Source organism: Mastigoproctus giganteus, chromosome 5 (assembly GCF_048544385.1).
Source record: "Mastigoproctus giganteus isolate SK-2022 chromosome 5, ASM4854438v1, whole genome shotgun sequence".
NCBI classification, from domain to species: domain Eukaryota; kingdom Metazoa; phylum Arthropoda; class Arachnida; order Uropygi; family Thelyphonidae; genus Mastigoproctus; species Mastigoproctus giganteus.
This window is the reverse complement of record NC_143579.1, coordinates 236,669,839-236,682,808: the sequence shown is the minus strand read 5'-3', so window position 1 is coordinate 236,682,808 and position 12,970 is coordinate 236,669,839.

Sequence of the window (12,970 nt, the reverse complement as noted above, 5' to 3'; positions counted from 1 at the left end):
CAGATTTGAGAACCATGGAATGTCCACACCATTTAGCGGACATGAATCCTCTGGAGCATCTTTGGGATACTGTGGAAAGGTCTGTTCGAGCTTTGGATCCTCCACCCAGGAATCAAATCAAATTATTATATTAGGCTCACCCGTAAATGATTACATATACCCATTTATGTATTGTCTGTAAATTGCTTGTGTTCTCTGGTCGATTTGGCTGTTTTTCTGGATGAAAAATTGGGGAAAAACTTTGCTATCAATATCTGAGTGATAAAAGCCCATAAACGTTCCTGGCATCATCGATGGGATAAGAACCCAGGCGTTTTTCACAGTTTTGTGGAGAGGACGGTGGCAATGCTACTGTGTTAATCGCACAGACACTGAAGGCAGAATCATGTAGAGTCAACGCTTGGATACAAAGAGCAAATGCGGCCGATTTTTATATGAAAAGGATACAACTAAGTTATTATTTTGTCGCCAATAAGAGTTGATGCCTTAATGTAGTGTCTTCCACGCTTATATGGATGGTGGTTACACAGCCGTCACTTTAAATTAACAAAAGCACTCGGTTATTATTTTTTTCCCTGAACTATGTTTCAGTGTAGATTGTAGCAGCACGGTTATAGGGACATCAGCGACTGAGGCCATATTGCTCCATCTATATTGTCTGTTGTACATGGAGACAGAAGTTCACTAAATTATGTGGGTTCTGAGGTCGATTTTTCTGTCTGCGAGATGAAAAATCCGAGTTTCAGGTAGAAAAAAAACATGCTGCCCTCACCTGAGATTGACTACCTAGCCACATCAATAAAAAAACACATAAAAATTCCTCACGTCATCGACGGGAATCCAACTGAGGTCTTTTCCAAGCAGTGTAGGGAGGACAGCGATCCTCCCAGTTGTGCTAGACATGAGGGCTTCCAGTGAAGAATTGAAATAATATTTCAAAGAAATTTCATATTTATGTGACAAAACAAACTCCACTGTCTGCGCAGTAGCACAGTGGTATCGTCACCGTCCTCCCCACACCGGGTGGAAAGGCCTGGGTTCGATTCCTGTCGTTGACGCGAGGAACATTGATGGGCTTTTTTCACTCCGTGGCTGAGTTAGTCGGTCTCAGGCATAGATAACAAGGTTTTGCACCCAGAAACTGGAGTTTTTCGTCCAGCAAAACAGACAAATCAACCATAAAACACATGCAATTAACAAACATAAGATACACAGCACGGAAGATGAATTTCATTATTCGGGTGACCTAAAAATAATAGTTTTTTTTTTTTTTATGACAAACTTCACTATTGATGTGTATTATATATGTATTAAAGTACATGCATGCATGCATGTGTTCTCTTGTGGGTTTGCTTCTTTTATTGGATAAAAAAATTGGGATTTTGGGAGGAAACCCTGCTGTCCTGAGCTGAGACGTCTAACTCAGCCACATTGTGAAAAAAGCCTCCTAAAAACCAAAGGCTTTAAGGAGCACATACTTCAGCGAAATTCAATGAAGCGTTGCAGGAATTTCAGTGAGGAAGTTGTATGAAAAGTACCATGAAAGGTCTGAGAATAATCTCTGATTCTTTAAGGAATGAAATTAAAGGCAGATTACATCCCATGCAGGTTGAAGTGCTTATTTCATCAATTTCCAGCTCATAAAAATTTTTTGCACATTGCCTCATCTGTGCCAATATCTTTTTCTCCCCAACTCCATAACAACACGATGTGGATATATTTTCGTTGAACATGCACTGGACAAAAGAGCGAAATTAATGAAAATTTACACTGAAAACGATTTTGCAAATAAGAACTGATTACAATTCGACTGTATTGGAATTTTTTAGTGTTTTTGTGACCACTATATAAAGAAATAATTGTGAATATTATGATTTATAATTTGAATAAATCAATAAAGGCCAAATTAATTTTAGACATGCCACCAAAGAAAAAAAGTGGGCATCAGTACTGTGTAGAAAGACTGCATAAAGAGGAAATTAGAAAAAACATTCCACTAGTTTACAAAACTCACTTACAATAGGCAATTCCAAACCTGAAGGTGACAAAGAAAATGAACATGATTCGAATGAAGATGAAACAAATAATGATGCCACTGAAATCGAAGTCCAAGAAAAAGCTCAAACAGTTGAACTTCTTTTAAAAGAATTATAAAGTGTGGACAATAACCAACAATGGTTGGCAGAAGAAAATGATGGCAGCAATAATATTAACATGAAACATGTAAGTCTGAATTTAAAGATCCTACCATATGGAACTTTAATGCCCACAAAGAGATCTCTTATGGTGCAACACGGTCCTGAAGATAGTCTTAAATACATATCCTGTCACTAATGGCCAATGTTTCAATAATTCGTGGAAATACAAAAATGAAGGTATTGAAAAAAAAAAAAGGAAATGGTTATTTGATTGCAAAAACAAAGATGCAATATATTGTTTTTCCGTGCCTCTTATTTGTATCGGCCACAAATAATGTTCCATTTTGCAGCTCAGATGGATTTAACGATTGGAAACATCTAAACCGAAATGTTTTTTTTTTCATGAGATTTCATTACAACACAATTTCACAAAATGGAAATTATTAGAAAAGGGTCTTCAAAAAGGTGGGCTAATTGATGACGATGCACAAGCAGCACTAAGAAGTGAAATTTTGAAATGGCTTCATATATTGAAAATAATATTGAAATTTCTATTGTTCTGTGCTGAAAATAATTTGGAATTTCATGGACATGCTAAATGCAACAAGGCATAATATGTTAAGAGAAAGTTTTATATCTATGTATTATCGGTGTGGATACACCACAGATAACCTTTAAGAAAAAACGATAGTAGCGTGGAAGGCATAATTTCCTCTGTATCTCATATTGTGCTCGATGGTAGACCAATAGCTTTGAAACGGTGCTGTTTCCCTTCCACGAAACAACAGATGACCGCTTGTCGCGACAAAGGAAAACCACTCTCTTCTAAATCTCTAACAGAGTGCTTACAACAGAAGGTTGTAAGAAACCCTGCAAAGAGATCCATTGTCCGAATGTTTAATATACCTTGGTCTACCCACTGGCTATGGATACACAGAAAGTAGTTGACCAGCTCGACTTCTCAGTATGTGGGACAGGTAGTCAGATAGGTTTTATGGGTTCCACTGAGTTGCAGATGGTAATCTCTTTATCTTTTAATTTTGGCGTAACAACAGCACTATTGCTTGCTTGAAAGCCATGGGTGGGAACGATGTGAACCTAGTTATGGAAAATTTTCATTTCCATAAAATGAAGAAAAAAACTTTTAAAAAATTCGGTAAAGAATAAAATTCTATTTAGCTAATTCTAAAAAAAAAAAAAATCATTTTTTTAGAATTAAATCATTTTCAAAAGAAAACATTTATCTTTAAATAGAAAAATTCGCAATAAAGAAGTTTGTTAAACAGAGTTCCGGACCGTACTTATTATGATTTTACCAATTATTGAAAAAAGGCACATAGCCACGAATTTGCCAAGGGCGCCGAAAACCTAGCTACGCCTCTGCAGACAGCCATCAAGTATTAATATTACACATCCAAGTGAGTATTTACAATACTTTTCCTCCTCTTAAAAAGCCTATGTGAAAATGTCTTCATCTTTACCTAGTTTGATTCATCTTTAGAGTGAGAGCAGACGCTCCATACTTGTGTCACTGGCTGTATGTGTAAAACGATCGGGAGAAGGTTGTGTTTTACTTTCGTTTTACCAAGAAAGCTTACCCAAGAAAGAAACCCCTTTTGTGTGGGACTGTTCCACTCAGCAGGCCTCTGACCGGCTGAAAACTGTTTTGACCACCCCTCCTCTGTTGGTTTACACAGATTTCACTAAACCTTTTGTTGTTTCGGCGGATGCCTCATCCTATGCAATTGCTGCGTGTTTAGAATTATAAATGGATGAAAATTCAAGGCAGCCAGTTGGCTATGTTTCTAGACTGTTGAAGAAATCAGAATTGAACTATAGTATGACGGAAAAGGAAGCTTTGGCTATTGTTTTTGCAGTAACACAGTTCAGACCTTTTCTGGTATCCAACCATTTCACACTGATAACAGATCAACCGTTGAGTTTTCTGCTTCATCTGAAAAATCCCTCATCATGTCTAGCACACTGGAGCATGTTAATACAAGAGTATGACTACAAAATCATTTACCGTCTGGGTAAAGTACATTCAAATGCAGATTTTCTCTTGAGGCCTGTGTTAGAGGCAGAGGAAAAACCGAAAAGGCCAAAGGGAACAAAAACAACTGAGTTAGTCGCTCCCATATCGGCCGATATAACCATGGAATCACTGGTGATGCCCCAGAAACAAACCAGAACTTTGATTAAAACCCTGCAAGGAGAAGATCCAATTTTGCAAGAGTTAACTGAACAGTTGGAAGGAATACCCCAGGCATCAGTGAAAATCCCAGATTTCTTCTAACTAAAGAAGGAATACTATATCATTACACTTTATCTGACCCTGGAGTCACACGTAATGAGCCAAATGAACAATTGGTCGTCCCAGACGGTTTGAAGGTAGAAGTCATGCCATGATAAAGTTCTCAGTGGAGGACATTTTGTGCTATAGAAGACATTGGAGAAAATAAGAAAAGATTTTTTTTGGATAGGCATGTATAGTGATGTTAAGAACTATATTGAGTCATGCCAGTCTTGTATGGAATGCAAAGGTTACGACCCGAAGGCCAAAGCAGCCCTGATGAGAGTTCCAGTGGAGAACTCGCCTTGGGTAAGTGTCCATGGACATTCTCAGACCTCTTCCGTTGACTTTGAGAGGAAATAAATAGTTAGCAGTGGATAATTTTACTCGTTATGCTGAGGTGATCCCGCTCCAGACTCAAAAGGCAGAGGAAGTTGCTACAGCTTTTATTAATAATGTAATTACGAGACATGGAATACCTAAATACATTCTCACTGATCAAGGTACTAACTTCATGTCTTCATTGTTATGACAAGTGTGTGAGAGACTAAATATCCATCAGCTTCACACATCTTCTTTTCACCCCCAGTGCAACGCTAAAGTTGAACGTTTAAATCGCACTTTAGCAAATATTTTGTCCCATGTGGTTAACGATGCCCAATCGGATTGGGATGCGATGGTTCCACTAGCAGTCACTGTGTATCATGCTGCAACTCACAGTGCTACTCAGGAATCGCCCAACTTTTTAATTTATGGTAGAGATTTGATGTTACCTTCTGACTTATGTCATTCCAAAGAGAGACATTCATTCGCATCTTTGGAGAATTATTCAGAACAGATGTGTGCATGACTTAGGAGAACTTATGAAATTGTTTCTGAACATTTAGAGGAAGCAGTGCAGAGGCAAGACCAACCCAGAGCAACAGTAGCCATAGATAAGAATATTCGTGTAGGAAGTCTTGTCTATCTTTTTACTCCTAAAGTGAAAGTGGGAACTACCAAGAAACTGGCTCGCTTAAGTACAGACCCATACCGAGTGATCAGTCAGACCTCACCAGTCAATTATGAAATACAGAATTTGTATATCCCAAAGGACAGACAATTTGTGTATGTAGACAGATTGACGAAAGTAATTGATAGGAAAGAATGAACTCAGAATAGAAGAATCAGAAGATAGTGAACCACCAGACCAAACATGTGCAGAGACAGTGCCTGAAGAAACATGGATCTTTGATGATCCCATAGTGGAAGAGTGATTTGATCCTGCCAATAGACCCCACACCTGTGATAACACAGCCAACTGGAACTGTCCCAGTGTCCATCCCTTTGATGTATCTCCCAAATAGGAATCAGAATAGACAATCAGAGATAGAGCAGTCTGAGGAGTCAGACGAAACCGCCCGTATGCCAACCCAGTCACATGGTTATAATTTGCCCAGTTGCAGTTGGGTGACTCATACCCCACATGTAGTAACCCTTATTCCCCCATCACAAAATGAAGTGATAATTCCCAAATCAGCTTCTTATCGATAGAAGAGCGGAAACAGAACAGAGTATACCTTATCGCGAAACGAAGATGCAGAGACAAACCTCCAGAACAAAATAGTGAAGAATGGGGAAGCTCAGATCAAGTAGAACAGCCGAGTGGGGTAGAGAGAACAATACAGTGGATGCTAGGCCCCCTCCGCTCGAGGATGGACCCACAACAGTGATCAAAATTTTGATTTAGCGGGTTTACTCAAAGGCACAAACGTGATAGTTTTTTTTATGTTTATAGGTTGAATAATGTGTTCTGAAAATGGTGACCCTAGAAATATTTTGCAGTTTTGTCAAACCTATGTTCAACTGTGTCAAGTGAAACATGGAATGTACGTCTGTGAAACGACCAGACCCTCCGTGTCTCTGTGTCAACTGAATTCCTCAGAATGGTTGTTCCATTATGAATAGTGGAAATGACCAAGCTCATCAGCTGGGCCATTTCTGCCTGAAAGACAAAATGCTTCCATTTCTGCCTCTACCATATTGACTGTTTATAGTCTCTTCAAGCATTTTCAATATTACAGAACGAACTCCCCTACCGCCAATTCAAAACCAAGAAGATTTGAGGGTTGCTAAGGTGCAACACTTCAGTTTTGAAGCTAGGGGCTGTCACTTCCTGACCCTTCGGCTCATGGATCAAGGCTATGGAGAATTAGACCTTTAAGGGGTAAGGAAAGGATAGATTTCATTAGGCTCTATCATCATGTTTTATCAGCAATTGTGCTATCGGATGACTCAACGAACACAGAGTATTAAATGAGAAGGCAAAAACACAGAAAAGAGAATTTAATTTAACATAACTATAGATTTCAGGGTGGTGCAGAAGTTATTTTTCAGAAAAGATACTTTTCTCACACAAATATATCTTGGGTATACAAACTTTGTCTTAATTATGTAAGGTCAAATGTCGAGAGGAAGAATGCAATTGGTCTAGGACATACCCAGGATTCCCTAGTTACTTTTTGTTTTCTCTCTCTCTCATTGCATGTCGAAATTTAAGTTTAGGAAAAAGGATCCAGAGTGAGAAAAGAAAAATATTTAGTTTCTTTTTTGAGATAAGATAAAGCAATTAGCTTGGGGACAGCTGGTTCCTCCCGGGCACTACTTGTTCTTATCATTTCTCTGAAGAAAAGAGTTAAGTGAAAAAAGAGGTAACATCTGAATTTCAAGGATAAGGGGATCTTTTCCTGTGCTATATTGAAAAAAAAAAAAAACTCAGTTTTACTCTCAGATAAGGATTTGAAACAATATGAATCAGATTTCTAGTTCTATAAATATATATTTTTTTGAATAAAGTTTACCGACTAATGAGAATTCCATCACGTATGAAATTAAGGGAGTGATTGATATCGTATGAACACAAGGTCAATATAAACACATAGTTAATATCGACTATAATGTAAAAAAAAAAACAGAAACAAGACTGCTGAGGTATTGTACTCATGTTCGTGCCTTCAAAAATCTAGACTGCTGTTTTGAAAACGTGTTAATTATGGTAATCTATGCCTATTTTTCAAAGTAAGAGAATGAAAGAAGATAAAGAGGAAAAGTTTCTTTATTTTCCAAGACCAGTCTTTGAAGCTGTCAATAATAATTTGGTAAAAAAAGGGGGGGGAGAACCTGATTAATCTCATACACCAATAAAAATCTGAACGAAATCAGTGTTGGAATGGAAAGTTTAATCAGTGTGAAATTGGAATCATAAGATGTGCCTACGCCATGAGGACATCCACTTAGGAAGAAGCAGGGGTTTGCTTTAACCCCTAGCAAAAGCTACCATCAACACCAATAGGGTTGATGTTATTTATGTGACGTGCAGTGTTATGTATCCCAGTTAGTTGTTTTCCTTAGAGAACAGAAGTGCAGTGCAGTGTCTCAACTTCTCAAGAGATGGTGAAGGTGAGAACTCTTCCTCAAACTGACTGATGGGAATGATGTACCACCTAACCATCAAATGACAACCAGAGAGGACCATGACATATGGAAGAGTAAGGAGGTAAAGTATGAAAATGGAAAATGTGTAATTTCCATTTGAATGTCAGATATTATTAAGGTCTACAGTATTCCAGTAGTTGTAAAGGTAGACCTGATTTAACCTCCAAATATTCTTGTCAATTGATTTTATATGTATGTTACAATGATCCATATTGGTCATTAATGCATTTACATGTTATGCTGATATCTAACTATATATATATTCCATTTTATTACCTATGTTTGAGGCATGTATAACTAATAAATATTAAGTAAATATCATATATGTAGTCACTATTATAACTGTTATTATTTATGTTTAGTACAGACAGAAATGTATCATCTGTCAGAATTAATTTTCCACTGATCAGGTTATTATATATTCTTTGTTATACGAGCAATCAATTTATCAGTTAATCAAGTATATTACTCTATGTATTTAATTTTACCGTTACAATTGTACATTTCTTCAAACATTTTTTTAAAAACCCTAATCCTGTGTTTTCAGAGATGGCTAGCCTACAATGTATTCAGCCAAATTATATGACTATACAAGTTGTTAGATAGCATTATATGTAGTGTATTGTCTTTTGATGTCGATTTTCATAGAAATGAATCATGTCTACAATTTAGTATACATTGTATTTTGTAATTGAAGGTTAGAGATAAAAGCAGATATTTACTCTTTGTATTTTTATTTGTTCCATGTCATGTTTCTGACTTGAGCAACATTGAGTGAATTGTGTGACATGGAAGCCAGATCCTACATGTTCCAGAAGAAGAAGAAGTAAACTCTCAGTGATCCCTCGGACCTATAATAGACAGTTTCTTCAGTACGTCAGAACTATGGTTTTTCAATTAACATTCACGAAGAGGAGAACATTCTACAACAGACTTAATAAAGAAAACTGTGTGAATCCAGGACATTTTCACAACAATCTTGAACATTTGCCGCTGTGTAATCAGAACATTACATCTCATAAATTATGTTAATGATTTTTTTGCTTAGCTTTAAAGATCTCTGTTGTAGCAGTTGCTTTGACCAGGTAAGGTTGTTATATACAGAATTTTACCCAGTTGATGTCGATTGTCTACACACACACCCTAATAACATATTGAAGATTGCTGTAAAGAATACATTGTTTTCCTTGCTAATATTTGTAGTAATTGAAATTAACCCAGTTGTGTAAGAGGAGATGTGTGTTCTTTTTTCTTTCCCCAACCTAAGGCTCCATGCTCGATCTTCAAGGTGGTGTTAGGCTTTAAATTTTGGGCCTGTGAAACTTTCCTTTCAATGGCCCGAAAACCTATTCGGGGCGGTGAGGAGTGTGAAAATGTCTTCATTTTTACCTAGTTTGGTTCATCTTTAGAGTGAGAGCAGATGCTCCATACTTGTGTCACTGTCTGTATGTGTAAAACGATCGGAAGAAGGCTGTGTTTTACTTTCGTTTTCACGTACAATTGAGACCGCACGAGTCGTGAAACATTACACCACTGTTACATGTCCGCTAGTTAGTAGCGAGAGGTCGTCATTCGTGACTGTTGTCTGGAAATAAGTAGAACTGATAAGACTTTAGATCTAGTGATTACCACTGGATAGTCTAGAGAAGCAATCTGATAGAAATATGAAGTTCCCCTATGCCCCTCATGAATTCCATTTTGATTGTCCTAGATGAGTCCCTGTGTTTTCTTCCCCCCAACGAAATTAACCCAAGCCAATGCATGGGGGCTAGGCTCGAAAGAGGGGGCCTATATATATAGTGATGGAAGACAAAGAAAGGGGTGATTGTGGTTGTTTGTGTATTTGAGATGTCTTAGAGCGGTTGTGGAAAGTGCTGGCTAAGTTTTGGCAGAGAAAGGCATATTGTTTGAAGGAAGAAGAGGAATATCGAATGAAATGTTGTGAGGAATCTAAAATCTCTGATATGAGGCAGAAGATTTTCGGTAAGTTGTCCCTCGCTGCTTGATTGCATATACCAAACTAAATTGACCAACATCAAGTCCTACACTTTACTTAAATGTTAAGTCCCTAACAGACATTTCTCCTCCTAGGTATACACTGTGATAAATGTTAAGTTTTATATAGCACTTGAACCTTAAAATGTATTAATGCGACCCATTATTAAATGTAATATTGTTAGTGATTGTGAACTCATGTGTTAGACACTAGCACCCCAACACTTGAACAGCAAGACGTTTGTCAGTTCCTGAGAGTACGAGCAGTAGCTGTTTACAAATGTCACACGAAGACCGCAAACCAACTGATATACATGTACCATGTATATTTTAACCCTTAGCACATTGTGCAACTTTCAGTATATAGTGACGAAGGTATAGAATTATACTCTTTTAACATGAAGATGCAATAAGTCATCCCTTATATTCATTTAGTGTAATGTGTTTATGTTTAATAAATAATGTTTTGTTTGTTTACTCCTTCCTCTTAACCATTCTCTAGTTACACAAGTCACTGAACAAGTTATTGTAAAAGAACCACCATTAGCGGCTGCTCTGTAGTCTAATCATCTGAAAAGGGACCAGAGTGGAAATCACAGAGCATCTTGATGTTGCAGTTTACTCTTTACTTCTCAGAGTAAATTTAAGAACACAGGATTCAGCTCTAAATAAACCACTAGTCGATCATATAAAACCCAGGTTTCCTGGAATACTAATATTAGTGATAGTCCTGCCCGGTAGCTTTATTTTAAGCATTGAATGTTGAGTAATTGTTTGAGTTGACTGTCTTAATCGTTAGGTGATAAAGGTTATCCGGTAAGCACACTATAACGGGAAAGCCTGTGGAACATCTATCTGCAAAATTCGCTAAAGCAAGGAAGTTTTCTTCATTGATTACCAATTGTGCTAGGTCCTCATGATTATAAACACTAGTTATAACCTGCATTTGAATTCTTAAATCTAAATATAAATTACAGTCAATAGTAAATGCTCAACTGGTTCAATATTATAACAAGAACATAAAGGAGTAACTGAAAGACCAAAAACATGCAACTTATAATTAATACTACAATGTCCGGTCACCAGGAATGAAGTATTCAATCCAGGATAAAACCACTTAGTTTGTTTGTTAAACTCAAAAATGTTCGAAATAAATTTGCAAAAAATAACTCAATCTGCCTTAACTAGTCAGCAGACCATTCTGCCTGCCAATCCTGCATAAACTCATTCCTGATACGAACCATATCTAACTTTTCAGACATTCGGGTCAATTACGTAAATACCAACTCTTGTAGGCAAATTTTTACGCCTATAGTATAATAAAAATTGAGCTATAATTTCATACTGAACTGGAATTTTGCCATTTAACACTTGCAAAGCAACAGTAGATACAGTTATAACGGTTCGTGATATTGCTAATAAGAAAAAGTGCTGTGCTTGAGAGATATTTTCTAACTGTGGGATGATTTACTTTATGACCCCAAGCCGCAGCAGCGTAACAAATGACGGGAAGAAATATAAAGTTATTGTATAATTTTAATGTCGACAATTTACTTCCCCAAGTACTCTTGCTTATTCTAATAATTTTACCTGTTATGGCTTTTATGTTATGTAGAATATATTTGACATGAGAGACAAAATTCAGTCTTTCATCGAACATAATGCTCAAATACCTGTAAGTGCGTTCTAATTTGATAGACTGACCATTCACTTTAATAGTGGGAGGCCCGTTAACATTTAAGTGACCCTTTAATAACATTTGTTTTGTTTTGGGAATTGAAATTTCCAATTTGTGTATTTGACACCAAGGATACAGGTCCTGTAAGACGTCATTAGATCTTTCTTCCAGTTCTGGTCTAGAGTCTCCAAAAATTAATATGGCTAGGTCGTCGACAGACGCAATTTTCTGCAGCCTATGATGTACTGTGGTAAGCCAGCCATCAAGGACCACGTTCCAACAGAAAGGACCGAGGACGGATCCTTGAGGACAGCCACTAGTGACCTGTCTAATGATCTCAGAAGATCCGCAAGATACAACGAGACTTCTATTTTGAAAATAATCCGTCATTAAAAGATATAGTGGAGCTGACACCCCATCTTTCCTGAAACTCGCCAGGACGCTTCGCCACCATAAGGTGCCAAAGGCCCGTTTGAAGTCCACGAAGAGGCCGAGGACATATTTGCAGATTTGCAAAACTGTCTCGAATATCCCTGTACACATTGCAACGAACAGTAGGCCAATGTAAACCCAAAAAAGAGTTTTGACACCCGTACAAACTCTGATTACCATGGCTACCACCATTCCAATTGTCTTTCAAAATGCAAGAAATATTTGTAAAAAGCTAGACACTGTCGAACAGCTTCTGCTCTCGAAAACCCTAAATATTCTGTATCGCTGAAATGTGTCTTGGGAATGGGCGGAACTCCCTTGCCTGTGCTCCTCAGACTGGTTACCAGATGCTCTGTTCCTCTAGAGTGGATCGTAGAGGAGGGGGTGTCGCAATACTCTACAATGCCGCCCTCTTTTCATTGGTACATTGTGTGGTAACCCAATCCCTTGCATTTGAAGCTGGCATGGTGTCCCTCAAGCTCAAACCCTATGATAGTCATAGCAACAGTATATATTCCCCCAGGCACAAACAGTGATATCATTGAAGATATAATCCATTGGCTAGAAAATCACTTCCACGCCTTTGCTAAGCACATGGTTTGTGGAGATTTCAATCTTCCACCTACTCTCGCACATCATAGTAGGACACTCATTAGCAGTATGGATTCACTGAGTATCAGCCTTCTCAACTGCTACCCCACGAGAGGATCCAATCGCTTAGGTCTGGTATTCTCCTCAGCACCGTGCGACCTCGAAGACAGTCCTCAAGATCTCTTTCAATCAGATCACGAACCCATTGCCATACTCCTGCACAGCTGTACCTAACTTTGATATCCAAGGCCCTAAAAAGAAAAAAAAAGAGATAACAGCCCCCAAATCCATTGATCCACCACGATGTTTCAAAGCTGCATTCTCCATCCCTTGAGAAGCTCTCAATAATTGCAATCTCCAGCTGGCTGT